General features: G+C 46.8%; 1 protein-coding gene across 11 annotated transcripts in view; it reads left to right on the forward strand.

Annotated features, from left to right (window-relative positions):
- The first annotated feature begins 370 nt into the window (after positions 1 to 370).
- MAPT (microtubule associated protein tau) overlaps positions 371 to 26,712 on the forward strand; it is a 91,801-nt gene continuing 65,459 nt past the window's right edge. For 3 of the 11 annotated variants that reach the window (XM_075911149.2, XM_075911156.2, XM_075911151.2), the window contains exon 1: positions 378 to 891. The gene's annotated coding sequence lies outside the window, so the exon portion shown is untranslated. Of the gene's footprint in view, positions 892 to 26,712 lie in introns of all 11 variants that reach the window. The other 8 variants (XM_075911146.2, XM_075911154.2, XM_075911162.2 and 5 more) reach the window with 7 other exon arrangements.

The raw sequence follows: 26,712 nt of genomic DNA on the forward strand, positions 1-26,712 counted from the left end.
GAGTGAGGGGGTGGGGCCTCAACAGAAGGGGCGTGTCAGTGGGTGGGGCTTAGAGGGAGGGGCGTGACAGTGGGTGGGGCTTAGAGGGAGGGGCGTGACAGTGGGTGGGGCTTAGAGGGAGGGGCGTGAATCTGGGTGGGGCTTAGAGGAAGGGGCGTGGCAGTGGGTGGGGCTTGGAGGAAGGGGCGTGGCAGTGGGCGGGGCAAGGGAGGTTTTTTGGTGGGAGTAGAACGTTGCCAGCCCTAGGGCAGAGCACTGCGGCTGGGGGGGGGGGGTGCCTGATGGGGGGAAGGGCAGGCAGCGGGGACTCCCGAGGAGGGGCGGGTCCCTGGCAGCTCCCCTCTGTTGGGTAACAAGGGGGCGGGGTTGGCAACGAGGGCCGGCCACGCCCCCTCAGGCTAGGCCCCTCCTCCAAGGACTCTCCGCCCCCTCGGGGCGCGCGCGCTCCCTCGGGAGGCACATTCTCTTCCCTCAAAGGAGCCGAACGCCCCAGGCGGCCCCGCGCATGCGCTTTTGGAAGGGCGGTGGGGGGGGCTGCTAGGGAGTGCGGCTCGGGCCGTTGTACGCTTGCGGCCTGGTGCGCCAGCTGGCGGCGCCGTGGCGCATGCGCGGAGGGGAGGCGGCCGATGTGAGGAGGCTGTGGCCGCTGTCCGCCTGCGCGCGCGCGCTGCTGCTCCCTCTAGCGGCGCCCCAGGGCCCGGGGACACTCTCGGCGAAGGTTCCGGAGCCTGCGCTCGTGCCCGCTTGTGCCTCGCGCTCGCGGCCTCACTCCCCCTCCCCTCCCTTCCCCGGCACCTTCCGGGCGCGCGCGCGCTCTCCTGTCACTCCCCCCTCCTCCCGGCTTCGCTGCGCGTCTCCAGCGAGCTCCCCCTGCAGCAGCCGCAGCGGCAGGTAAGCGCCCGGGACTCCCCCCCCGATGCAAACCCCGCCCGGGGAGCGGGGGCACAGGTGCATGCAGGGGGTGCGGGGTGCGTGCAATGCGGTGCAAGGGTTTGGGAGCGGGGGGGGGGAGAGTTGCATGCAATGCAATGGCTTTGGGGTTGGGTGTGTGCGCGTGCAGAGCAAGGGCTTTGGGGGGGGGGAGGCAGGGTGCGTGCAGTGCATTGGCTTTGGGGGCGGGGGCGACCTTGCACTGTCTGCATTACTTGCTTTGGGTTCACCGTGGTGAAACAGGCAGAGCCTGAACAGTATCAAACAGGTCTTGGTAATTTGCAAAATCCACCTGCCTTTCTAGCATGCAAAATCCACCTAACCCCTCCTGCCTCCGAAAAAATCCTAGCCCCACCGATTAAAAATCTGTTTGCAGTATGGGTGCTTTTCTGTTCTACCTGCTTCCCAGCCCTCCCCCCGCCCCAAGCATTCAGGGAGACTATGCCTTATAAAATGGGGTAGGGGTGTGTCTCGGCTGGAACCTAAGGGATGGGTTTGGTGGCATGAGCTGTCCAGGGCATGGAGGTTTGCCTTACTGTTTCCTTTGCTTGAGTATTAAATCGCAGCTGCAACGTTAGGTGGGAATAAATGTGGTTAGTGGCTTGGCTTTTAAAATTGAAAATGATGTTTTTTCTTAAAAAGCAGTTTTCTATTTCGTGTGATTCACACAGAATGGTAGATCCTTATTCCCACCCTTCTGCAAGTTGCAACCACTGTTGCTGCTGTAGAGTTGCAGGTGCATTTTATGGGGGGGATTTTTATTTTTTGCCCTCTTTTCCTCTTTCTCTACATTCTCCTCCCCATCTCAGTCCTGCTGGCAGATTTGGTTTCCTGTTTGAGAGACTGCTTTTGATTGTGGGGGGTGATGGCAAATGATAGGTTGTCTGTGGGTACTGCAGTAGGTGTGGATCTGGAGAGAGAGAGAAAGGATGGGCTTTTTTTCCTTTTCACATCTGAGGTGCCATATTTTGCAGTTCATCATATCTTCAATATTACGGACAGGATCTTGTTTAAAATAATTACCTTTTCTTAAAATGACATTCTGTGCATGGTCACAGTCTCATTTAATCATAAAACTAGGGATGGAAAGAGCTATTTGGGTCATGTAATCTAGGAGCTATGTGGCTTTGTTACACAGCACAGGTCAGTATTATGTGATTTATTTTATTTTTTTACAGTTTGTAATTCTAAAATCTTGTTGTTATTGGACCTTGTGGGAAAATGCACCTTGTATTTAAAGTGTCACCTTATTTGATGTAATTGATAACGATAGTGACAGCCATGAACGGGCACACAATAGACAGGCAAATCCTTTCAAGGTATTGCACTTCTGTCTGTTTTTTCCAGGAGATACGGAGACAGTAGCCTCACTAGGATTTTCTGCATTATTATTTTGTGTCTTTATGGGCGTTTTCTTTGGAGCCGTCTGAAATAGGTCTTCTAAAAATCTGAGTATATTAGATGGATCTGGTCACGCCCCTGCTATGGCAGCATATATGGATACGTGATACAATTCTCATTGATTGGCTGAAGACTCTGGTATATCCCTGTAGTTAAGGTGGGGGGGGAGAGGGAGAAACCTTTTGTCTACCAGTGTTTGCATTCTTAGCCTTTAGGGAAGGAATTTCTGTATCATGCTGAAATTGACATGTTTCCTTTAATTACCTATTTTACTTTTACATAGCAAATTCCTTTTGATCATTCACAGTGCACAGAATTAACCCTACACAGGGGCATGATTCCACCCCATTTCTGGACACTGTACCATACAACGTTAATTTCCTTCACCTGCTGAGCAACCCCCCTATTTTGAGTTTTCAGCTCACAAACATGATAAGCCCAGGCGTATCGGTTAATCGGGTATTTGACGACACTATGACATCCTATCCACTATGCACTTGTACTCTTTGTATTTTTTTTTCTCATGATGGACAATGGAAATGGACTTGCCAGTTTTCACTTCTATTTATGGCCAGCTTCATTTTTGAGTTCCAAGTGTTGCAATAACCAAAGGAGGAATGTTTGTTTAAAAACCTTCTCCACTGGAATTTAAAAATAAAAATCCATGGAAACGCTTTATAAACTGCTCCCCCCCCCCCCAAATCTGCAGGTAGGGACAAATTAGAGTTGACAGTTCAATTGTGTGTATGTTACATGGAGTTCGTCTAGGTGAGCTGTTAATAGATGGTAAGGTAAATCCATTCTTGTCATATACAGAAAGAATTGCTGGGATGGGTTTTCATGCTTGTCCTTGGTGGGTTAGTGATGCACGAAAGCTGGTCTTTGGAAAGAAAGATACACGTGTAGGTGGCTTTTCCAATTCCTCCCATGTGGGGGCCAAGGGTTTCTTGTTTCCTAGCTGCAGCATAGGTAGTTTTTCACCCTTACTGAATTTGCCTTTGTCTCTCAGGGCTGGGTGGGGATTTGGGCCGGGTCCTGGCTGAGCCCACGGAACCTCATGACATGTTTTTTGTTGGTCTCTAAGCTGCTGCAGGACCATTTGTTGTGTGTGAAGTTTTTTTCAGTTACAGACTAACATGGCTGCCCCTCTGTGCCTTTGTCTCGTCAGTCTTGAATTAGCTTAACCTTCAGGGTTTAAATTCAGATGGGACACGCTGTGAGTGATGATCCCACCACACACGCCATCCAGATGTCCAGTGAGCATGGCTGATAAAAGTTCCATCTTTTGGTAAGGTATTAATTGTGGTATGGCTGAGCTCATCAGTACCAAACAGGCTGAGAGATTCAGAGTTCAGTAAAAATGAAGAGACGGTTAAGGAGTGGCTTGTTTGCTGGCTATAATACCTACACAAGGAGCAAGATATTTGATACCATTGGGCTGCGCCTTTCTTCAGACAGAGGCTTAGCAGAACCCAGTAGCTGGAAATTGAGGGTAGAAAAAGTCCGATTAGAAACAGTAAGGTTAGCTAATCCTTGAGATAAGTTGCTAAGGGATCTACTTTTCCATCACTTGAAGCCTTTTTAAAATCAGTACTGGATGTTATCCTAAAAGAGGTGATTTAGTTCAACCACGGGGTAGTAGGCTCTATGCGGGAATTTCTGGGGGTTGATCTCTGGCCTTTTATTACGCAGGAAGTCAAACGGATTAAAGTGGTTCCCTGTGAAGTTAAAATCCATAATGGATTATAAATGATCATGCTTTCTTACGCAAGACTTTAGCTATGCTAGAAAAACCAGAACCTGTAATTTTCAGTGGGTGCAACACCACTCTTGGTAGCAATGGTGGAGACTGTAATGTAGACAGGACTCAAGCATTTATACCACTACTTCAGGGGTGGCCAACCCATGGCTTGCGAGCCGCATGTGGCTCTTCTCCCCAAAAATGCGGCCCACGAGCCGCTCCTGTGCCTCTCCCAGCCCCCCTTTCCCACTGGCTCCCCTATGCTCACCACGACGGCAATTCAAAATCGTGCCCAAGATGGTGGCCGTCGACGGGAGCCTGATATTGCCAAAAAGCCTAAACTTTTTCTTATTTCTTAAAGGGGCAGTCTCTTTTTTGTGTGTGTGCAGCTCTTCTCATTTTTTCTGCTGCTGTTTCAGCTCTCTTTGTCAAATGTGTTGGTCACCCCTGCACTACATCATGTAACCTCAATTTGAAGTAGAATAGATATGAGAGTGGTTAAAAAAATGCTAGAATCCTGTCTATATTACTGCTACTACTGGCTTGGAGCAGTACTCTAGGTTCTCAATTTTCTCCTGGGTGCTGTCTAAATGTGCAGTATTTGTCATTATTTGTGGTAATCCCCTAAGAGCTCTAGTCATGGATCAGCTGCACTGTTGTTAGGTGCTGTACTAATACAGAATAAAAAAAGATCTCTGCCCCAAAGAGCTTACTGTCAAAGCAGTCGTTCTGGTAGCATGAGGATTATGTTCATCTTCTCTCTTGGTCATAGACTAAGTTTCTGAGTTAGCAAAGAACCATTTAAAAAGTGGAAGCATGAAATGGCAGTCTGGGCTAAGAACCAGAGAAGCTGGGTTTTTTTTTTTCCTCACTTCATCCGCTCTTTTGCAGTGAGGAATTGAAATGCGTTTCAAAATGTAGAGCAGGGAGACCTCCAGCGACACAGCGAAGCATGAATGTAGCCAAGCAAAAAGCTGGTGGTAGTGATGAAATGTCCTGAACGTCTTGATTAATTAACCAACAGGAACCTCAATTTCTCTTGTGTTGAAAATACATCACAGGGGTACGGCATTTGGTATTGGAGCTGCTGGGGAAGTGTGTTTGATGCCTCTGCCTGCCCAGTCCTGTTTCTGTCGCTCCCCAGTTGTGCTGATAACTTACAGCTTGGGGGAGAGGATGAAGGACGAAGCTCTTGAAGGCTGCCAGAACCCTGTGTTTTTTCGGAAGCCCTGTGTCTCCACGCCCCCTCCACGCTGACTCTTCTTGGGGATCAGGCATCAGGTTGGTGGTGGGGGGAGGACGATATTGGCCTGCAATTGTGCAGTACCTGTGAATTGCCTTGTCTGTCCTGGCTGAGTGCAGCTGGATGTGGGATTTAATGCACGCCACTGAGCGCTGTGTTGGCTGGATCTGTCTTCCCTGGAACTGGGCTTTGCAGATTTTTCCAGAGGGCGTTCTCAACCTCTCTTCTGTCGGCCCATCTATTTCTGGCACTAACCCCACACTTCTCATTAGCCCCAAGAGAAGGAACCACCAGTTTCACTACTCACCCCCAGGCCTGTACTTGTGAGACCCATGTTAGCGTCTCCAAATCCTCAAGTACCTTCTACCTTATTCCATCCTTCCTTCTGGCATATGTGTATTGACCAAACCGTACTGCTCCTTCCTGAGCATATAAATGCAAGTTCAGCATTTCAGCCGCGTCTCTGTTTCCAAGCAACTTACTTAAGCTATTTTGGACAAGTGATACTCTGCCCCCCTCTCTCTCCCCTCCCAGTGTGGCTTTTGGGAAGGGGAAATGGGCATGGATCTGCTTGTGTTTCGTGCAGTTTACTCTCAGGTTAGAAATGAATAAAATTTATCGCTGCCTAAAGGCTCCTGTTAGCTGACCATGGGGCCTAGCCTTGTTCCCGTTAGGGATGTAAGAGACTACTCGAGTAGTCAACTACTCAATAAGCTTAGGCTTCTTGGGTAGTCGAGTCACTACTCGACTGCTCACTTTCCTTTCCCCTCCCCTTCCCCCCGTGCTGCCTACGAAAGCAGGAGCCGGTGCTGGGGCGAACTGGTTTAAAGGCCAGCTCTCTCCCCGCCCCCAGCTCTTTCTCCGTGGTGTGGGGGGAGGCAGAGCCGCAGAGGTCCTGAAGCCAATGTGATCTGGGATTGCTCAGTCCTGTTTTGTGCCACCCCTGCGAGTTAACCCTTCTGCGGCTCTGCGGCTTAAATGTAGCAAGAGCCAGGCTGCCTGCACACTTGGCTCCGATTATATTTAAACTGCAGAGCCATGGGGTAGAAACCTCCCCCCATCGACTAATCAGGTAGTTGATGAAAAATTGTCGACTACTCAACTAGCTAATTAACCGCTCCTTAACATCCCCCGTTCCCATTAAGGTGAACTTGGAGCAGCTGTTTGTGGTTGTGTGTGTCTCTCCTGCCTGTCCTTTGACACATCCCTCATCTTCTCTTTCTTTACAAAACCAATTTCATCAATCCTGTCGTCTTGGAAATATTTGACTGTCCTAACCATCTTGGAAGACACTCATAATATTCTGTGGCCGCGGGCAACCCCAGTTTTATGCTCTGGTTTAACTCTGTGGCTTTCATTACTTCAGAGACATTTGGTACTTTGTAGTGCAGGAGAGGAGAGCAAATTGCTAAGCTACAGTAATTAAATCTACCCTCAGAAGCCTGGTCTTCCTTCAGGATTGCTGTCTGCTGGTGCAGAGAGAAGGGCCATTAATGGAGTGGGGGAGGGACTGTTATTTCAAATGTTGAAGAACTGTATTATGGGTTGCTGTCATCACAGGCCTGGTTTGTACTTACTTCTGAAAGCCTGTATTCATTGACAATGACGGTAGCGTATCACATCCTCTGCGGCTCTTCGGCTACATGGTTCGGTATTACTGTTTTGCTGGATGGAGTGTTGTGCCCATGTGTGTATGTGTTCGGCATCCTTATTTGTTACTCCGGTGAAATGCTGCTAAGAGACATCCAGGGCCAAATCTTAGAACAAAATCTCCTTTCATTTACTCATGGCTGAAAACGAGATCATGAGGAAAGAGCGAGGTAATGCCTTGGCAGGGCGCGGGGAAGTGATAAACTTATTTTCTAATGGGCCTTTCCCTATTCTCGTCTGCTCCCCCTCCTGTTTAAACACAGGTTGAGTCCATCTTGATCAGAATACGTTTATTTCATTATTAGTATTTGACAAACTGATTCCTTGTGTGGTCTTGGCTACCCTTACTGAAGAGCTGTTAAATTGTAGCTGACACACAACCTGGCACTGTCTGTTTTTCCGTTGGATAACTAGTGTAGCGGGGTTTGCATGACTTCTGTGCTGGATTGTCTGTAAAGGTAGGGACTTCTTGAGCAAATGCTGCTTACTTTCCTAAACTTTGAGGCAGCCGCTGTCACTTGGTACAGTATGTGTTTGTATGTATGCAGTGGACCCCTGATGAGAACATAAGAATGACCGTACTGGGTCAGACCAAAGGTACATCTAGCCCAGTAACCTGTCTGCCAACAGTGGCCAGCGCCAGGGGGTGGACCGAAGACAGTGATCAAGTGATTTGTCTCGTGCCATCCGTCTCCAGGGACACCATTCCTACCCCCTGGCTAATAGCCTTTTATGGACCTAACCTCCATGAATGTATCTAGCTTCTCTTTAAACTCTATTATAGTCCTAGCCTTCACAGCCTCCTCTGGCAAGGAGTTCCACAGGTTGACTATGTGCTGTGTGAAGAACTTTCGCTGCTTAGTTTTAAACCTGCTACCCATTATGTTGGATGGGACTTCTAATTGCTACTTAAAATATAAAAATACAGACCCAAGCGCCATTGTTTCTGTTCCCATGGCTCTGTATTTTGACAGATTTTGGTTTTGTATGTATTCTAGCCATGTGTTGAAAACATGGGCTAGTGCATGTATTTGAACTCTGCAGGGATATGATGCTTTTCCATTCAAAGATCTTGAGGTCCTTCAGAATCCTACAAAGGGACACTATTGGGCTAATCCCACAGAAGAGACTTCCATACCTGCCTTCCCAATGAAACCAAAGACTTAACACAAGAATAATTTTAAAATTCTCGGATTTATTCCTCTCCGTTTAACCATTTTACATTTAATTTAGCTCGGTGGAAAACACATTGGTTGATATAATCAGTCAGTTTCACTTAGTGCAGCTTAAGACTGGCAGCCAGCAGGAGAATGTTTAAAGCCCAACAAAACATTAAAACACAACAACCAGCCCTCAAAATCATGTTTTTTAAGCTTGTAATTAACCAGCCCTCTCTTTTTCTTCCTCACCTGAGCTTGATTCTGGACTGGGTCTTGCAAAGATTTTAAGCTCTCGCCTGTAGACTGGGACTTGGGAGCAGAGCCTGCTGTCATTGCTGTACAGAAATTTCCTAACTGGGGCTTGATTAAGCCTTCCTGGATCCTACCAGTAGTCCTGTCTGGCTTCTGCATCCTCAAAGTGTCCTTCTCGACTCCACAGCTGAATTCTAACAGAAGAGCTGCCTCCCTGTCTTCTGTCTGCTCATCCAAGATTGCTCCTTGCCACAGTTCAACCCCGAAAATAATTTGATTGGCTGGGAGAGAGTGGCTTGGTTTTAATGACGTCCCTGTCCAATCCCAAAGATGCAGCATCTTAGCACCTGCTGGAAAGAGCATCAGCTCTTCCAGGGGAATATAACCAATATCCTAATTGTTTTCTTTTTAAATGAAGCCTAAATGTTGGAACTGAGCTACCTACGCAAGTCTCGCTTATTACATTTAACTTCTCCCTCCTGTGAGCAGCTGGCTTTAGGTGTCTCAGTCAAGATCCAGAAGTCAGAGGCAAAATCAGACATAGAGCTCAAAATTTGCATTGTGTACACATTTTTGTTTTTACGACTAAATTTGTCAATGTGGATTTTCATGTGCCGTACGGTAGTGTGCAAAGGGAAAGGGACAACCGAGGAAGTAACTCATTCTGGGTTTAGTCCTTCCAGAATGTGCAAAAATGTCTCCCTCCCCTCTGTCCTAAGTAAACCTGGAGAGCAGAGTTGAGATGAAGAAATCCGTGGCATGGCAGAGCAAAGGAGTAACATGCCACTTGGGGAGTCATCCCTAGAAGTACTGTTCCTTTGGTCACACTCCTCAGCAGCCTTAGGGCTAGGGCCTTACCAAATTCACAGCCATGCAAAATGCATTGTGGACCTTGAAATCTGGCTGCTTGTGTGTTTTCACCCTATATGTTCTCACGATAGGAATAAGTCTCATGTGCTGCGAACAGAGCCAGGGAGGAGCCAGGGGGTGGGGTAAGATGGTGCGGGGAGTGGAGTGGCCGCTTGTTCCTCGGCGGTGTGTGGGTGCGAGTGAGCACCGTGCAGGCAATTTCACAAGGGAGACCAGCATTTCTCCCATTGGGGGCCCGACCCAAGGGGGAGTTGCTGGTGGATCGCAAGGTTATTTTAGGAGAATCGCGGTATTGCCACCCTTACTTCTGTGCTGCCTTCAGAGCTGGGCAGCTGGAGAGCAGTGGTTGTAATACTGGCTGGGTGCCCAGCTCTGAAAGCAGCAACCTGCTAGCAGCAGTGCAAAAGTAAGGGTGACAACACCATAGCCACATTGCCTGTACTTCTGTACTACTGTTTTCAGCACTGGGCCGCCGGAGAGTGGCAGCTGCTGACTGAGGGCTCAGCTCTGCAGGCAGCAGTGCAGAAATACGAGTGGTAACACCATCCCAAGCCATTCTGACTTTCTGTGCTACTGGCGGCAGTAGCTTTGCCTTCAGAGCTGGTCTCCCAGCCAGCAGTCACTTCTCTCCAGCCATCCATATCTGAAAGCTGCACCACTGCCAGTAGCAGCAGAAGTAAGGGAAGCAGTGCCTGCAAACCCCCACCCCCACAGTAACCCTGTGACCCTCTCACAACTCCCGTTTTTGGGTCAGGATCCCTACAATTACAACACTGTGACATTTCAGACTTAAATATGAAATGTACCATTTTTAAAATCCCATGACTGTGAAATAGACCAAAATGGATTGTGAATTTTGTCGGGCCCTATTTATGGCCCTTCACAATGTCTTTTTTCCATGAACATGTAGCTGGGGAATCTTTAAGACCTGGCTACAACTTACTTCTGCTTCCTCAAACAAAAGCCAGCGGTACCTCTGGGGGTATGTCTGAACTACACCCCTGTCGGCAGAGGGATGTAAATTAGACTTTTCAGAAGTGCAAATGAAGCTGGGATTTAAATCTCCCGTGCTTCATTTGCATAATGGCGGCTGCCACTTTTTTCCGAAACGGGGCTTTTTGGAAAAAACCCAGCAGTTTAGATGGGGATCTTTCAAAAATAAAACCCTTTTTTCGAAAGATCCTGTAAGGATTTTTTGAGGAGTATAGGATCTATCAAAAAAGGGTTTTATTTGAGCCCCGTTTAAACTGGTGTGTTTTTCCGAAAAAGCCCCATTTCAGAAAAAAGCAGCGGCCACCATTATGCAAATGAAGCATGGGAAATTCAAATCCCTGCTTCATTTGCAATATTGACGTGCCTAATTTACATCCCTTTACCGAAAAAGGGATATAGTCTACACATACCCTGGGTGGGATAGCCTGTTTGTGCTCCGCTGTTCAAAGGAATGGCTTTTCAGCAGGAATAGTCCTTTCCCTTCCAAACTCTCATTCCCAGTTACTACGGGATGTGCTAGGCCGGGAGACAGTCCTTTGATGGATTAGATGCTTGTCCTTGGTTTCCGGGCAACAGAATGTTCCTGGCTTGGAATTGCCTCTCTCAAAGAGTGTGTGTTCTTTGTACATTTATGTTTTGGAAGCAAATAGTGACAGGTGAAATATTGAATGCGAGATGGGCTTAAAAGACGTAGGTTCCAGTATGATGAACGCTCATCCTCGTACATCTGTGCGACAGTGCTAAAAGAGGACCCTTGATTTAAAAATCACACTTCCGTGTGTCGTATTAAGTTTCACAAGTAACCAAAGATTAATGCAGCTCATATTAGAGAAAATAATATTTCTATAGGTCTCCATTTATTTTGTGTATTATTGTGCTCCGTAGATGATCGGTTTCACTCTCCCTTTTTAATAATGTGTTCCCTTTGCTGAAAAGACCTTGTGTACATCGGTAGAGCCACAGTAAATCCTTTTTTGTTTTAACTAGAAGATTTAGCCAGTGTTGCTTGGGTCCTTAAGTCAATTCATTTTTGTTTTTCTTCATTTAAATCATTGCTCTGGCGTGAGACTGGGGAGGGGGGTTCAGTAGCAGGCTGCATCTGTGGGAGAGGACTACTCCAGACCCCTCTTACTGCAGCAGTTTGGGGCCAAGTGAGTAGCAGTCACAGCTGAGGGAGGGGCGCATGTCCCCTGGCTGGGGGCAGGTCCAGGTTCATCTACCCCCTGTGCACTCCAGCCAGAGTGAGGAATACAAGAAACTGTGCACTTCCCTTTGCTCCCTGAAAAAGGGGAACATCCACCAATGTTCCTGCACATATTGGTGAGGGAGAGCCTGGAGGTAGGTGGCTAAAATCTGGGGCAGTCCCGAAGGAGGTAGAACTCACCCCACCTCTAGCCAACCCCTTTTTACTTGGCTGCTGGTTCTGTCTCTTTTCTGTATGGTTTTATGAGAAGCAATCCCATTCCAGGCATGTCCCATTTTCCTGGCACAGCTAAACCTTTATCTTGCTTTAATGTAGGATGAGAGGAAGCTGTGTGCTGAATTTGGTGGTCTTAGCTCTTACCATTTAGGAAGCATTCTTGACCAGGTAGACACTCCACCCCCCCCCCCCCCCCCAAATACAGAGTAGAAAAGGAATGACTTAAATATTTCAGGGCAAATTATTTAAATGAGACTCAATCAGAAGCAGACATTTTAAAATTTCCTAGATAAAAATTAGGTGGAGAGTGTTCCTTCATTCATGTGGCTCCATCTTTGTAAAACCCTGGGATCTGTGGATGACAAATGCCATATCAGCACAATGTATTTAATTTTATTCCTTTCAGCTTCCCTACTGTGAGCGTGACCGGATGAGTTAAGGTAGTCGGTTCTGCTCTAGATTTTCATACTCTTAGGGTACGTCTAGAGTACGTCTAGACTACAGCACTATTTTGGGATACTGGAAGTATCCCAAAATTGCAACGCTGCATTTGTAAATGCACCCACTATGCTGGCTTTATTCCGGCATCCCTGTAACCCTCGTTCCACAAGGGTTAAGGGATTTGTCGGAATAGTGCCCTATTTTGAAATTTGGCGCTGTCTACACAATGCCAAATTTCGAAATAAGCTCTTTCAACCTAGACTTGGGATAAACTATGCAATTTGCGTAGCGCAAATTGTGTACCTTATTCCAACAGACGGGTGCTGCCTAGACGCATGCTTACTCTGAATTTCTTTTGTGGATTTAAGTCTGCCCCTGGAATGGAACCTGAAACATGGGTTTTGCAGTTTAATGATGAGAGAACGGTATAGTGCATATTGATCTGCTTCAGAGTTACAAAGCACCTTCGGTGGTGGAGGTGGCAGCTTTTGATAAATCATCAGAGGGCTGAGAGGCACTCGTGGTCAAATTCCACCTTTGGATGTGCATTTTACAGTTCTGACTAATTTCATTTCATATAAAGGCAGATTTTTAGCTCCAAGTAGTTTTTGTCCTTTAAAGGTGGGTGGGTGGGTGTGTGAACATAATTTCACTTACTGTCTGAATTAAGGATGTTAAGGACTAGTTGATTCTCCCTGCTGCCTCCTATCATATAGAGGCAGCAAAGTGGGGGAAGAAGGGGAACTTCAAAGTGGCAGCGCTGCACAGCTGAGCCAGGGATGTTTCAAAGGGGCGGCTGCCACACAGCTGTGCGGGGCTGCCTCTTTAAAATGCCGAAGTGACAGGGTGCCCGGGGTCAGCTGGGGAGTCCCCAGCTAACCCTGGGTTCCAAACGACATTTCCTCAGAACCCAAGTAATAGGTCAGCTGGGGAGTCCCCCCTGACCCTGGGTTCCATGGCTTTGAAATGCACGAGAGCCCCCGCTGAGGTTTCTTGTACATTTCAAAACAGGCACCCCTGCATTCAGCCCAGAGTCAGTGGGACTTCTTGCTGGCCCCAGGCTGCTCCTCCTTTGAAATGTACAAGAGCCCCAGTAGGGGCTCTTGTACATTTCAAAGGTGGAATGCGGAAGTACCTATCGACTAGTTGATGGAAATTCCATTGACTACTCGACTAGACAGTTAACCGCAATTTAACATCCTTAGTCTGAATATCCCGGTGAATTATTTTCTCTGTATCTAGTTTAGGTCTTTATAAATGTCACTTTAATAATCCTCTCAAATCATCATTACATTAGGGATCTTACATGCTTTCCCCTGCATATCCTCTTACACTTTTTCACACTCAGCTACGCAAGAGAATCCTGCATGATGATCAAGTGACATGGTCACTTCCCTGATGGTGGTGACAGAGTGGATTGAAATAGACCAGTTATTGGGCAGTCCTCTGTGGCAGGTAAATACCCTGTGAAACTGTAGCCTTACCATTCAATGGCTATTCTGTGGGATGAGTTTCTCATTCCATTTGTAACTGACAGGTGTCATCTTCATGAAAGCTGCTGTCACGGTTGGTTCTAAAAGGTCCTGTTATTGGCAGACTCAGCAGAAAGGCGAAGAATTGAACATTCTCTTCATCTGTAGAATTGATCCTTTCATAACTGGTATAAAGCATAGTATCTGAGTGGGGATTAATGCTCATGCTATGCCTGTCCTGAGGACAGAACCTGGCATCTTTCACCAGCACTAAATTTACCCCTTGCTTGTTTTCTTGGGAGACAAACTCGTTGGCTATGGGTGTTTTTCTATTGGTGGTGCACATTCACACATGCCTCAGTGCACATAGAACAATTTATACTGCACATGGTTGGAAAAGATTAGAGGGAACATTGGACCTGTAGCTGCGTTGTATCTGATGGAGACCTTTCTAAATACTGGGAAGAATCTGTAACACAGCATGAATGGATCCTCCGTAACCTGAGATGAGGGGAAAACAGTATTTTAAGCTGGAAGTAAGGCTCTAAAGCAGGCTGCTCTTTCATACATACAGCATGCATGACAGCAGAGCTGAATTTAGTGCTTACAGGTTTAAAAATCCTTAAAGAGCCTGATTGCAGAATGGTTAGCTAGCTCCCTGGAAAAAGAGCTCTCTGGAGCTCAGCAGCTCATTTTTTCACCAACAGAAATTGATCAACTACAAATCATTTCCTTCTCTACCTTGTCATGTATTTAAAACATGTACGTTCAAGTACTGTGGAGGGTCTGGCTTGGCTGTACAAGCGCAGAGAAGTTCTAAATTCATTCTGACCATGTTGGCTGTTGCGTTAGCATGCACTTGCATACAAAGGAACAGACAGAAGCTGTGGGGGATGTAATTTTCATTGTACCATCTGCAGCTAGTTCAGGTGCTGAATAAAATGCATGTTACAATTTGTTTTGAGTGGGAAGCTCTTTTTTTTTTTTTTTTTTGTAAATACAAAACTACTTGTAACTTTTTTTGGTAAGGTAAAAAACATTAAAATAGCAAGTGTAAAAAATTAAGAAACCAATTTGGTCTAAGACCTCAGTTTATAGAATCCTAAGGCTGGAAGAGAAATCAGGAGTCATCGAGTCCAGCCCCCTGGTCAAAGCAGGACCAACCCCAACTCAATCATCCCAGCCAGAGCTTTGTCAAGCCAGGACTTAAAAACCTCTAGGGATGGAGATTCCACCACCTCCCTAGGGAACCCACCCCAGTGCTTCCCCACCCTCCTAGTGAAATAGTTTTTCCTAATATCCAACCTAGACCTACCCCACTGTAACTTGAGACCATTGCTCCTTGTTCTGCCATTCATCACTACTAAGAACAGTCTCTCTCTATCTTCTTTGGAACCTCAATTCAGGTAGTTGAAGGCTGCTCTCAAATCCCCCCTCACTCTTCTCTTCTGCAGACTAAATAAGCCAAATCCCTGAGTCTCTCCTCGTAGGTCATGTGTTCCAGCCCCCTCATCATTTTGTTACCATCCGCTGGACCTTCTCCAATGCGTCCACGTCTTTTCTTCAGTGGGGGCCCCAGAACTGGACACACTACTCCAGATGTGGCCTCACCAGTGCCAAATAAAGGGGAATAATCACTTCTCTAGATCTGCTGGCAACGCTCCTCCTAATGTACCCTAATATGCCATTAGCCTTCTTGGCTGCAAGGGCGCACTGTTGACTCATCCAGCTTCTCATCCACAGTTGCCAAGTTTCTTTTCAATGTTAAGTCACCTCAGGTATCAGGTGGAAGTATCAAAATGTATCTGGCGTAAGATGCCTTGAGGTAACAGACTTGTTGTGTGAAGTCAATGCTTCACCCCATCTGTATTAGGAAGTAAAGTGCCTCAGGAGGTGAGGGTAATAGGGAGAGCTGAGGTTATGGAACTGGCCATGTTTCTGATTGTCCAGGTTTTGGAGACATGGCTGAACCAACACGTTGCCTCCGGAATTGCCTGTTTTCAAACATTTCATTTTTTTTAAAAATTGCATTCTTTTAAGATGTCTTTGACGCTGTGCCTCCATATGTTTATAGAAATACGGGTTTGAATATGCATAAGTCCTACACGTCTTGCGCAAAATTGGGCGAGTGACGTAGCATTCTGTGCTCTCCTCTTGCGGTGATTGCAGGGAGAGCGGAGGGTAGTCAACACCTGTGAGCATGGGTGCGGCAGTCAAAGAGCACAGCGGCAGGTCCTTTATTTCAGGGATGGGAAACCTTTTTGGGGTCAGGGGTCGCTGACCCCCGGAGTAATCAGTCGGGGGGGAGGGGTGCACATAAGTGAGAAGCAAAAAACCAACCCCTCACGGACGTGGCCCCGTCTGAAAAGCAGAAATACCCTCCCCACATTCCCCTCATGCACCAGAGCCTTGGCCGGGGGAAGGAGGGGGTGGCTAGTTGTGCTCCAACCCGGTAGCAGGGGCAGGGAAGGCTGGAGCACACCAGTGTTGGGGTGGGGGGGAAAGAGCCCCGGGGGATGGATCCAGGCAAGCTGGGGCCTGAGGTGCCCCACCCCTGCTTTATTTGGTGAATGGCCGTGTTCTCTGTGGAGGTTCTGGTGTGCTATCTTTCCACGTGAATTACTTGGGGGGTCCTACTTCAGCCTTGTCGTGATTCTGCTAGTCTGGGTCTATAAAATAGACACTGTGCAAGCAGTGTTCCCTCTAATTTTTCCCACTCCTGAGCAGAATGAATCTCCCTTTTGCGCAGGTGATGCGGAGGGGCTATGGGACACACTGCCTTCATATTGGTGCATGTAACAAAATTCACGTGGTGGGAGTAGGGTCAAGGGGGTTGAGTGAGGGAGGGGGCCCTGGGCAGAGACACAGGGTTGGGGTGCAGGTTCTGGGGCTGGGCTGAGGATGAGGGACTTGGGGTGCTGGAGGAGGTACAGCCTCGAGTTTTGGGTGGGGCTGGGGATAAGGACTTTGGGGTGCAGGAGGGTCTCAGGGCTGGGGGCTCAAGTTGGGGTTTGGGGCTCAGGTTTAGCTGAACAGCTCCCTGCTAGTGCTAGAAAGGAGGGATCCCCTTTCCCCTGGCCACAGCAGCTCAGTGCGGCTCCTCCCTGCCATTGGAAGCTGTGCGGGGCTTCATGGGAAGTGCTGTGGCTGGGGAAACATAGCATGCGAGCCAAGGATGGTATCTTCAGTTGCCTGATCATCTAAATAGCCAAAACCCAAGGAGGGACTAGCTGCAAAGATAAAGCATGTTTCATCTTAGATCAGTACGGCCCTATTGTAAATACAAAACTCTTATTGGCTCTGCCCATCATCCTTAGTTACTTGAAGGCCATCTTGTCCTGTGCCTTGGTCTGGTTTGAATAGGGTCCTCTTGTTACTATGAGTAATGAAGGAGCATATACAGCTTCTGATCCTCTTTGAACAAAATTATTCATACGCGCATTCACTGAAGTGGGATCCCATTATCTCTGTTCTTTGATGCCCCTCCTCATTCATGTAGTCCGTTGCTAGAGTGATCAAGTTCTAATCTAGCTCAGTGACTTTGCAACGCTTATCCTACCTCAGCTGCCCTATCTCGATTAGCGCTGGGCTCTTCTCTACCCCTCCACCCAGTCCCACTGCTGATCTCTTGGCTTCTCTGCAGCACCTGTAGCCTGCAGTTCTTCAGCTCATTAATACTCCATGTAATTCAGTTGGAAACCTTATTTGTTCCTTCCTTTCTGTGTATCTTTTCTAGTCAATTTGATTAAATATTGGAATGTTAATCACCCAAGATGCTTCAGGACATCTGTCTATGCTGGGGTAGGCAATTTTTTTTGGGGGGGGAGGAAACACTCTTAAAATTTTGGTAAGTGGTCAAGGGCTGTGCCCACCCCCAGGAAAATCTCTCTGCTCCCATTGGCTGGTTTTGGTGAAGCCTCCCTCTCCCCTGACACCTAGAGCAGAGAGCCATAGGGAGCAGCTAGCTGCTTAAAGTGGCGTGGGACTGCTCTGAAGTGGCTGGCTGCTCTGTGCCTGTGCGTCCCTGCAGGGAGGCCACTGGGCTGTACCAGGTGGCCCGAGGGCTGGATCCAGGAGTTTGGCTGCTCCTGATCTATGCAATAAGTTGGGGGTGTGTGTGTGAATTGAAATGTTGAGAATGACCTGCTATTGTTTGCACCTTTCTAGAATAGTAAAGCTGGAATATCCAGGCTGCATAGTGTGGTTTTAGCTCACTCAAATCTCAAATCCGTACTGCACAATTAAATGCAGTGGGAAAAGAAGCAGATAGCATCTTACCCAAATCAAATCTCTGTGATGTAAGCGGTGGGTTTAGGGGTAATATCCCATTAGGGCACACTAGCCTTGGGGTGTTACTGATTGTATGTCTTCCCAGCCTGTGCCTAGAGTGCAATATCAGTTATGAATTGTTCTGATACTTTACCTGCTCCATTATTGCATTTGATTAAAGTGCATGTCTTACTTACGACTCCGTCGTTCACTTGTCTGGGGGGGGGGGGCTGGGCTTCTGCTTGCTCAAAATGGTGAACTTATGCTAAAAGCTGAGCTCTGAGTGCTGCTCTTTCTCGTTGGAAGGCCAGCTGAGCCGGCCTACTAAAAAACACGTGCAGCAATTTGATGTTTTGGCTTCTTGCCATTAAGTCAGCCTGCAGACTGGATTGTCTATTTGTCATCCTGAAATTCCCAAAGAGCTTTCCTTCTCTGTGTCAAGACCTGTTCCTGCAGTGCAGTAGAGGCACTCCAGTTGGAAGAGTGATATAAGGCCTCTTAGGAGACTTGTACAAGTGGCTGTGTGATACCCAAGCCACCTGATTCTGTGCCTTGAGCATCTAGTCGCTTGCAAATGCTGCCCTGAACTGCCATACGGCGCTTCAATATGGGGGCTGGGGGAGGTACGGAACCAGGAAATTCCTCTCCTATCCCCTCCTTAATACCCACAGCCAAAATCCCCCTGTGTGTAGCTGATCAGTTCACTGGTCCTTCTAATACTCTTTGAAGTAGTCGCTTTTGTGCTCGCTGTTAAATTGGGAAAGAGGGGGTGGGGGAGAAGAGTCAGCCACCACCATTAACAGCAGTACCAAGCCCCCTTTTGAGTATTTTCCCCCCAACCTCAACAGCAGTGACAGTGCTGCTGTTCCTATAGACTTAGGAAACCACGGCTGCATTGGTGAGACTTGACCGGTTATCTTTGAAACTAAGTGCTAAAGATGGAGATTCAGATCTCTGCTGGCTCTGGGTGAATAATTGAGTGGCATTTTCATGCCCCGTGGCTGCTAACTTTTCAGCGGGGTGCAACGGCCCATTAGAATTTGGTGCCAGGATTGTGACACAGTAGCTGAAGCAGATGCATTGTGCAGATTCCTAGCCGTGGTAAAACAGCTCAAAATATTGTAATTTAAAAATAGCTGTCTACCACGCCAACCTAGGGAAAGCAGCTGAAATGATATAATCCTTGCTCTGAGAAATCACTTACTTGGCTAAATTTTAACATCCCTTCTCCCCTATCCACCTGGCACTTTCCACTCCAGATGGAATCTGAAAACATCCATCATTGCAGTTTTTCTTACATTGTGGGTATCAGGCTAGGGCATCGTAAATATTTAATATCTTCTAACATTATTGCAGTTGCATTAAATATTAAAGAACTCTTACATAGGCTATTCAGCTACACTGCTTGCTTCAGAAAGCAGGTTGATAGTTTGTCAGCATAGCAAAATGAAAAGTAGTTAAAATCAAAGTAAATAATAAGCAAGCACTAGAACAAGGGTGCTCAACTTTTACTTTTCCCCTTACCAGTAATGGAATGTGTCCCTGCCCCGCCAAGCTGGGAGCTGAAGTACAGTTGTGCTGGAGCCACAGCTGGATACAGGGGGCTTCACATTTTAGGGACCGTTGCATGGCAGCTAGATGGGAAACAGTTTTCCCATCCTGTGAGAAATTTTGAGACTTACATGATTTCCCCATTGCACATTCAGACAAAACTGAGACCTTTCGAAAAGGAGGGAAGAGGAGGGAGACCAACCCATCACCTTGTGATTAAGTGACTCATTTGGGATGCAGGCGCCACAGGTTCGAGTCCCTAGTATGCCTTATTGAGAGAAGGCAGTGAGATCTGGGCTCCCAAATGGATGCCTTGATCCCAGACTATGGTCTGTTGCTGATTTTTTTTGAAGAGGAATTCTCTTCCGTGCCTGAGGAACCTTCCTGAGTAAAGTTTAATTGAAACTGATTCATGTTGGCAAAATACCTGTGGTTTGATGAATCAGCATTTTCCATCAAAAGAACACTTCATCCAAACGATCCTGAGCATCCCTAACAGCACCTTCTCTAGCATTCCAGATGTGTGGGCTATAGCTCCTCCCAGCCAGCAGATGGAGATCAACGCTAAGAATTTTGATGTCAAACTCTCCTATGAAGGTCAGCCTCCAGTGGTTCATCTCCAGCAGGTGGCGCTTACTTGCATCTGGCCAGGCATAGAAAATTGAAAAAGAAAAAATTCTCCTCTCTGTCCCAAAACATCTCAAAACTCTTCACAAATTTTACATGGAGCAGCATTGCTGGTCACAAATGCAGCCACCTCTGGTGCCTGATGTGGCCAGTTGCACCCAGCAGTGCTACATAAACGTAGTGTCAAGGGGAGACAGCTCCCTGTAGCATAATCAGAAAGTCTAATCGCAGGGTTGCTTTCGAGGGGCACTGAAAAGTCACAAGTTGCATGTTCAGTGCTCTGGGCTTTTCGCTTACTTCTGCTTCTTTTCGAAGCTGCACTCCTGAGAATTGCGGCATTAGGGCTTTGGCTCAAAATCGCTGCAATTGCACCAATGTTTCTTAAACTGTTTTCTGTGGCACACCGGTGTGCCGCGGAGAACAACAGAGTACAAAATGGCCACCCTTAAAGGTGCAGACAACGTTTTTTTGCTCAACAAAAATTCCTTGGTGTTCTGCATTTAAAAAAAAAAAATTTGGGGGGGGTGTTCCTCGGTCTTAAAATGTTTGGGAACAGGGTGCAGGACTGATTTTTGTACGTCTACTAAAAACAGGGAATAGCATTGGCGAGCCAGGGTGTGCTTGACTACATCAAGGATGTGTCTACATGGCATTTTGGACTGAGCAGGAATGAGCCTCCCAGCTTGGCTCGCAGACTTGTGGGCTCGCAGTTGTATAGATGGTGCTAATTCAATTCTCTGGTTGCGATGAGTTTTATGGCACGTTACCCCCTGAAGCCACTTGTAGTTTTTCTGAACAGAAGTTGTTTGTGGCTATTGCCATTGACTTATCAAGAAAATCTCTGGTCTTGCTAGAACGGCTGCTCTTGCTAGATTGCAAATATCCTCAGACCAGAGGAGACCTGATGAGATTTCTGTTGTTGGTGAATGTTAGTAAGATACTTATCTTAGGGAATCATAAGAGGGACATCCTTGATAATAACTCCCTATGACAAATAGGGAAGAAAACAGCAGCCATCAGTTTGCATGGGTGGATGGATGGATGTCTGTTTTTGTTTCTTTAGGCAAAATAATCCCTTAGAAAAGCAATTTCTTCCTCCTGCCTGTGTTATTTGCAAGTGGAAGTAAAATAGGCTTTTGCTGAAGCAGAGCACTGTTGTGTCATTCTGAATGTCTTCAGTCATGAACATCCTGGAGGCAGGTTGGAAGGATTTTTTTTTCCCACGGTAATATTAATATTACGATGTACATGAGCCTGTCCTAATGATAGAGATGTGGAGGGTAAATCTGTTGCTGGGGAACTAAACAATGACTTGCATACTCTGACATTCATAGAATCAGATGTCAGAGATGAAGATGCATTAGCTTGTCTAGAGGCTGATCCTGCAAACTCATGCTTAACTTTTTAGGATGTGACTATTAGTCCCTTTTGAAAACTAGAGTTCTACTCTCATGTATAAGTGTTTGCAGGACTGGATTCTGTCGCTTCTGGTTACTTATATGGCCTCCCATCACAACAGTGGTCTGAGCAAGTCAATCTGTTTCGCTTCCCTGCTCCGTGTTGTATTGGTCCTTACAGGATATAAGGATATCCGTGCCTAAAGCCGCACTTTCGGGTTTATAGTCACGAGGGAGCAAACATGCACTGTGGTCTATATCTTTGTATTTTGGGACAAGATTTCTTGTGGCATCAAGCAAGGCTTTTGATTGCCCTCTTGCTAGAACTTGTGGGCTAGATTTATCCTGGTGTAAATCGAGTAAAATTATATCCAGGATAAATTTGTCCCTCTGCATCTTCTATAATAGTGATTCTGCCATGTGTGCTAATGGGTTTTTCCTGAGAGAGAGATTGGGTTGTGAGAATAACCTGGCTAGGAGGCCCTGGAAGCAACAGGCTGCTGTGTTCATATTTAGGTGCACATTACAAACCAAATTAACAATCTCCTAGTGCATTCCTTCATTCAGAGCTTTCAAAGACTCCTGCCGATAAAGAATGAACCCAGGTCCAAATTATAACGGAAAGTTATGACTGGACTTGGATGTTATGGAATCGCTATGACATTCAGACAGGTAGGTTGTGGGGAAACAAAATGTTCCCACGTATAGTGTCAATTGCAGCTTAACTGGTGGGAGTGATTTGTTTTCTGATGATAAAATATGCTCCTGAGAATGCTTAAGTAGTTGAGTGCTGAAGCAGTGAATAATGGAGCTCTCTTTGAGTTTCACTGTTGGTTCTCAGTTTGGGTTTTCAGGATTGCACTGGGGGAAGTTGTAGATCTACTTCACATGGATTATTATCCAGTATAGTGAAGTGGCCATTGAATTTGGATGTGAAATCTGATTGAGAGCATCAGTTAGGGGCTGGCTTTTTATACCCTGGTTTGGAAGGTGGAAGAAATAACGGCACACCTACTTTGGCTATCATACATTCTTGTTGTCTTGCAAGTTGACCACTTAAATCATTCCTGTCTTGTTAGCTTTAGTGCTGTACAGCAGCTACTTTTGGAACGGAGAATGCTAGTGGTGTTAGAGCAGAGGTGGACAAATTCCAGAAGGAGGGTCAAATCCAGTCCATAGGAGTAGTCCCTGCCAGGTCCCCATCCCCATGTGTACCTGTGCCTCTGCGGGTATCATAGAACCATAGAACTGGAAGAGACCTCAAGTCCAGCCCCCTGTTCTAGGCAGGACCAATCCCAACTCAATCATCCCAGCCAGGGCTTTGTCAAGCCGAGACTTAAACACCTCTAGGGATGGAGACTCCACCACTTCCCTAGGTAACCCATTCCAGTGCTTCACCACCCTCCCAGGGAAATAGTTTTTCCTAATATCCAATCTGGACCTCTCCCACCACAACTTGAGACCATTGCTCCTTGTTCTGCCATCTGTCACTACTGAGAACAGCCTCTCTCCATCCTCTTTGGAACCTCCCTTCAGGAAGTTGAAGGCTGCTCTCAAATCCCCCCTCGCTCTTCGCTTCTGCAGACTAAACAGACCCAACTCCCTCAGCCTCTCCTCATAGGTCATATGCTCCAGCCCCTAATCATTTTGGTTGCCCTCCGCTGGACCCTCTCCAATGTGTCCACATCCTTTTTGTAGTGGGGGGTCCAGAACTGGACACAATACTCCAGATGTGGCTTCACCAGAGCCGAAAAAAGGGGAATAATGACATCTCTGGATCTGCTGGCAGTGCTCCTCTTAATGCAACCTAATATGCTATTAGCCTTCTTGGCTACAAGGATATCAGAGAATTGCAGCTCTGGTTGGCCATGAATCGTCTTTCACAGCCAGTGTGAGAGGTAAGGATGTTAAATTTAGATTAATCAACTAATCTAATAGTCAATGTAACTTTCATTGATGAGTCGATAAGGGCCCCTCCGCTTTTGAAATGTACAAGAGGTCCCCCCTCCCGACACCCCAGCTCTTGTACATTTCAAAAGCAGGGAGTGCGTGGCCAGCGGGGGACTGTTTGAGTCCCTAGCTTGCCCCAGGCTCCCTGAAGTGCTTCTGCTTTTGAAATGTACAAGAGCTGGGGTGTGTGTGTGTGGGGGGGACCTCTTGTACATTTCAAAAGCGGAGGGGCCCTTATCGACTCATTGATGAAAGTTACATTGACTATTAGATTAGTTGATTAATCTAAATTTAACATCCTTACCTCTCACACTGACTGTGAAAGACGATTCATGGCCAACCAGAGCTGCAATCCTCTGATATCCTTGTAGCCAAGAAGGCTAATAGCATATTAGGTTGCATTAAGAGGAGCATTGCCAGCAGATCCAGAGATGTCATTGCTACATTTCAATGGCGGAAGCACCACCAGTTTGTCACGGAGACTTTTAACCCGGATCCTGCTCCCTCCCCCTTGCTGCCTCTCTCTGATAGAAGCAGCAAGGGGTGGGAAGTGACTAATCAAATCACTAGTCGACGATCCAATAAGCATTTGCTTTTCGGTTGATAGACTAGTCGACTCGTCACTTATATCCCTAGCGAGTGGCAGGAAGCAGCGTCTTGGTTCATGACACTTCCCGCCACTCACATTGACCACAAACAGCAATTTGTGGCCAACCAGCACTGTGATCCTCCGATACCTGTAGAGGTGCAGGGACTAACTCTGCAGGCTGCCATTTTTTTTTATTGCCCACCCCGTGTTAGAATTAGGGATATAATTGCAATTAAAAAAAGTTAATGGAAGAGAGGGACAAATTGTTTCTAAGAGCTTTCTCCTTTAGCAGTCAGAAGTGGCTGCTCAAGATAAATTCCTGCATGACTCTCAGATATAAATGCTACATGTGGATAACAGGAAAGCACTTTGTGTGCACTTCTGTGCACAGGTTGAACTTCTCTGGTCTGGCAACATCTATGGTCCGGCATGATTTTAGTGAGCTGGATGTCCACTTATCATGGCGGTGGCCAAGGTTCCCGCAGTCCCATAAAGTTTTTGTAGAGCCACCAGTCCTAGCTGGCAGTGTTCTGTGCTTTATTTAGATCTTATTTACATCTAAATGTCTTCTAAGAGTCCAGTAAACATTAGAAATGTTGGTTATACTGCTAGGCTACGTCTACACTGGCCCCTTCTTCGGAAGGGACATGCTAATTTTGAAAGTGGGAATAGGGAAATCTGCGGGGGATTTAAATATCCCCCGCGGGATTTAAATAAACATGGCCGCCGCTTTTTTTCCGGCTTTGGCAAAAGCCGGAAAAAAGCGTCTAGACTGGCCCGATCCTCCGGAATAAAGCCCTATTCCGGAGGATCTCTTATTCCTACTTAAATCCTACTTTGAAGTAGGAATAAGAGATCCTCCGGAATAGGGCTTTATTCCGGAGGATCGGGCCAGTCTAGACGCTTTTTTCCGGCTTTTGCCAAAGCCGGAAAAAAAGTGGTGGCCATGTTTATTTAAATCCCACGGGGGATATTTAAATCCCCCGTGGATTTCCCTATTCCCACTTTCAAAATTAGCATGCCCCTTCCGAAGAAAGGGCCAGTGTAGACGTAGCCCTAGACAATATTGACCTCCTGTGGTGTGGAAAAGTCTCTGGTTTTGGCATCAGTCAGGTCCCAATGGTGCTGTACTAGAGAGGTTCAACTTGTAGTTAAATTTAAAAGTATTACCTGCTTTTAACAGCACATGCAGAGTTGAGGAGTGAATTCTCAGACCTTGTCTTTTCAATTTCAAATATTGGGTAGTGAAGCCCTCCTCCCTTTGTGTATAAGAGGGGTATTTTCCTTACCTGTTAATACCCATTCCCTGACTTTCTATAGCAGGCTAGAAGCTCGATTGAAAAATTCTTCCAGGCAATAGGTGGAGCCAGAATGCTAAGGCTTTGTCATATCTCATATATGAATCCAGCCACGGCTCAGCCATCAGATGAAAATTTTAAAGACAGCATCCAAGAAATATTAAACTGACACGGTGCATCAGTGACTGTCACTGAACAGCATTAGTGATGATAGCCTTTGCTTTTGGCTGCCTCTGTTAATGTAAGAGCGCGCGCGCACACACACACACACACACACACACACACACACACACACACACACACACACACACACACACACACACACACACACACACACACACCCCTGTGCAAAAACCACAACTGCAGCCAGTGATATAAAAATGTGGGCAGAAGTAGCAAATCTTCCCCCAAAGGGGGCATCTTTCCCTCTTGTCTGATGAAAAGCCAACTGAACAAACCGCTTTAAAAGATTCTTGTGCTTCCTTTTCTTCTGCCACAAAAACCCTGCTGATCAGTTTCTTAAGCTGGAAGCCACTTGAAAAGGTTTAGATTTCGTGTCAAGTTATCATTTGTTTCACTCCCATTGTAACAGTCACCCTTACAACCCTTCTATTAAACACACAAGAAAAAAAAGAATAGTTAAAACATTTGGTACATATGGTAAAGCTTTCATTTAACACTTTTACCTTGTTCCTATTCCCCTTTATTACAGTCTCCCTGATGATGCTAAGGATGGTATTAAAGGTCCTTTTGAAAAAAAGCCAGTTTTAGATGGTGGTGTATTGTTAAAGTGTAATCTTGTTCCCTTTAAAACAAGGCAGAACTTTTCAAACATACACAAAGGGAGACTGGAATGGCAAAGATAATAGGGATGTTAGATAGCAATTAATAGAATAGTTGTGTAACTGCACAAAATGTTATCGGCTACATGACTATTCGATAGTCCTTGGGGGCGTGGGGCTGGCAGCCAATGCGCTCTAGCCCCACTCCCGGGGAGCCCCCTGTCACCTAGTGCGGCTGCCTCTGTATCAGATGCAGCAGGGCAAGGTGGCAGGAGGGAGTCAGTCCATGAGGGGAGCTGTTCTGGAGTTTGATTTAGCGAGTCTAGTTAAGACTTGCTAAATCAAAATCAGAGGGCGCCTCTGGTTCGCCTGCTTCTGTGAGGAGTAAGGGAAGCCAACGGGAACATTTACTCCCATTGGCCTCCCGATGTGAAGACGGTGGGGAAACTCAAAGCAAGATACGTCGACTCTAGCTATTGTAGACCTGGAAGGAAAAGGACACCCTATATAGACAGTAACAGCAGGGGCCAGACGTTCATGCTGCAGGATGTGCGGGGTCCAGCTAAGCCTGATAAGGTGATAGTCCAGTTCCCTCTCCAGCCTGATCCAATCAGGACAGTGCTGGCAGCCGAGAGCTTGAAGCTTAGCTGAATTTATTAAAAGCTGGCAGCGACCT

Source organism: Pelodiscus sinensis, chromosome 29 (assembly GCF_052426305.1).
Source record: "Pelodiscus sinensis isolate ZL-2025 chromosome 29, ASM5242630v1, whole genome shotgun sequence".
In the NCBI taxonomy this organism is placed as follows: domain Eukaryota; kingdom Metazoa; phylum Chordata; order Testudines; family Trionychidae; genus Pelodiscus; species Pelodiscus sinensis.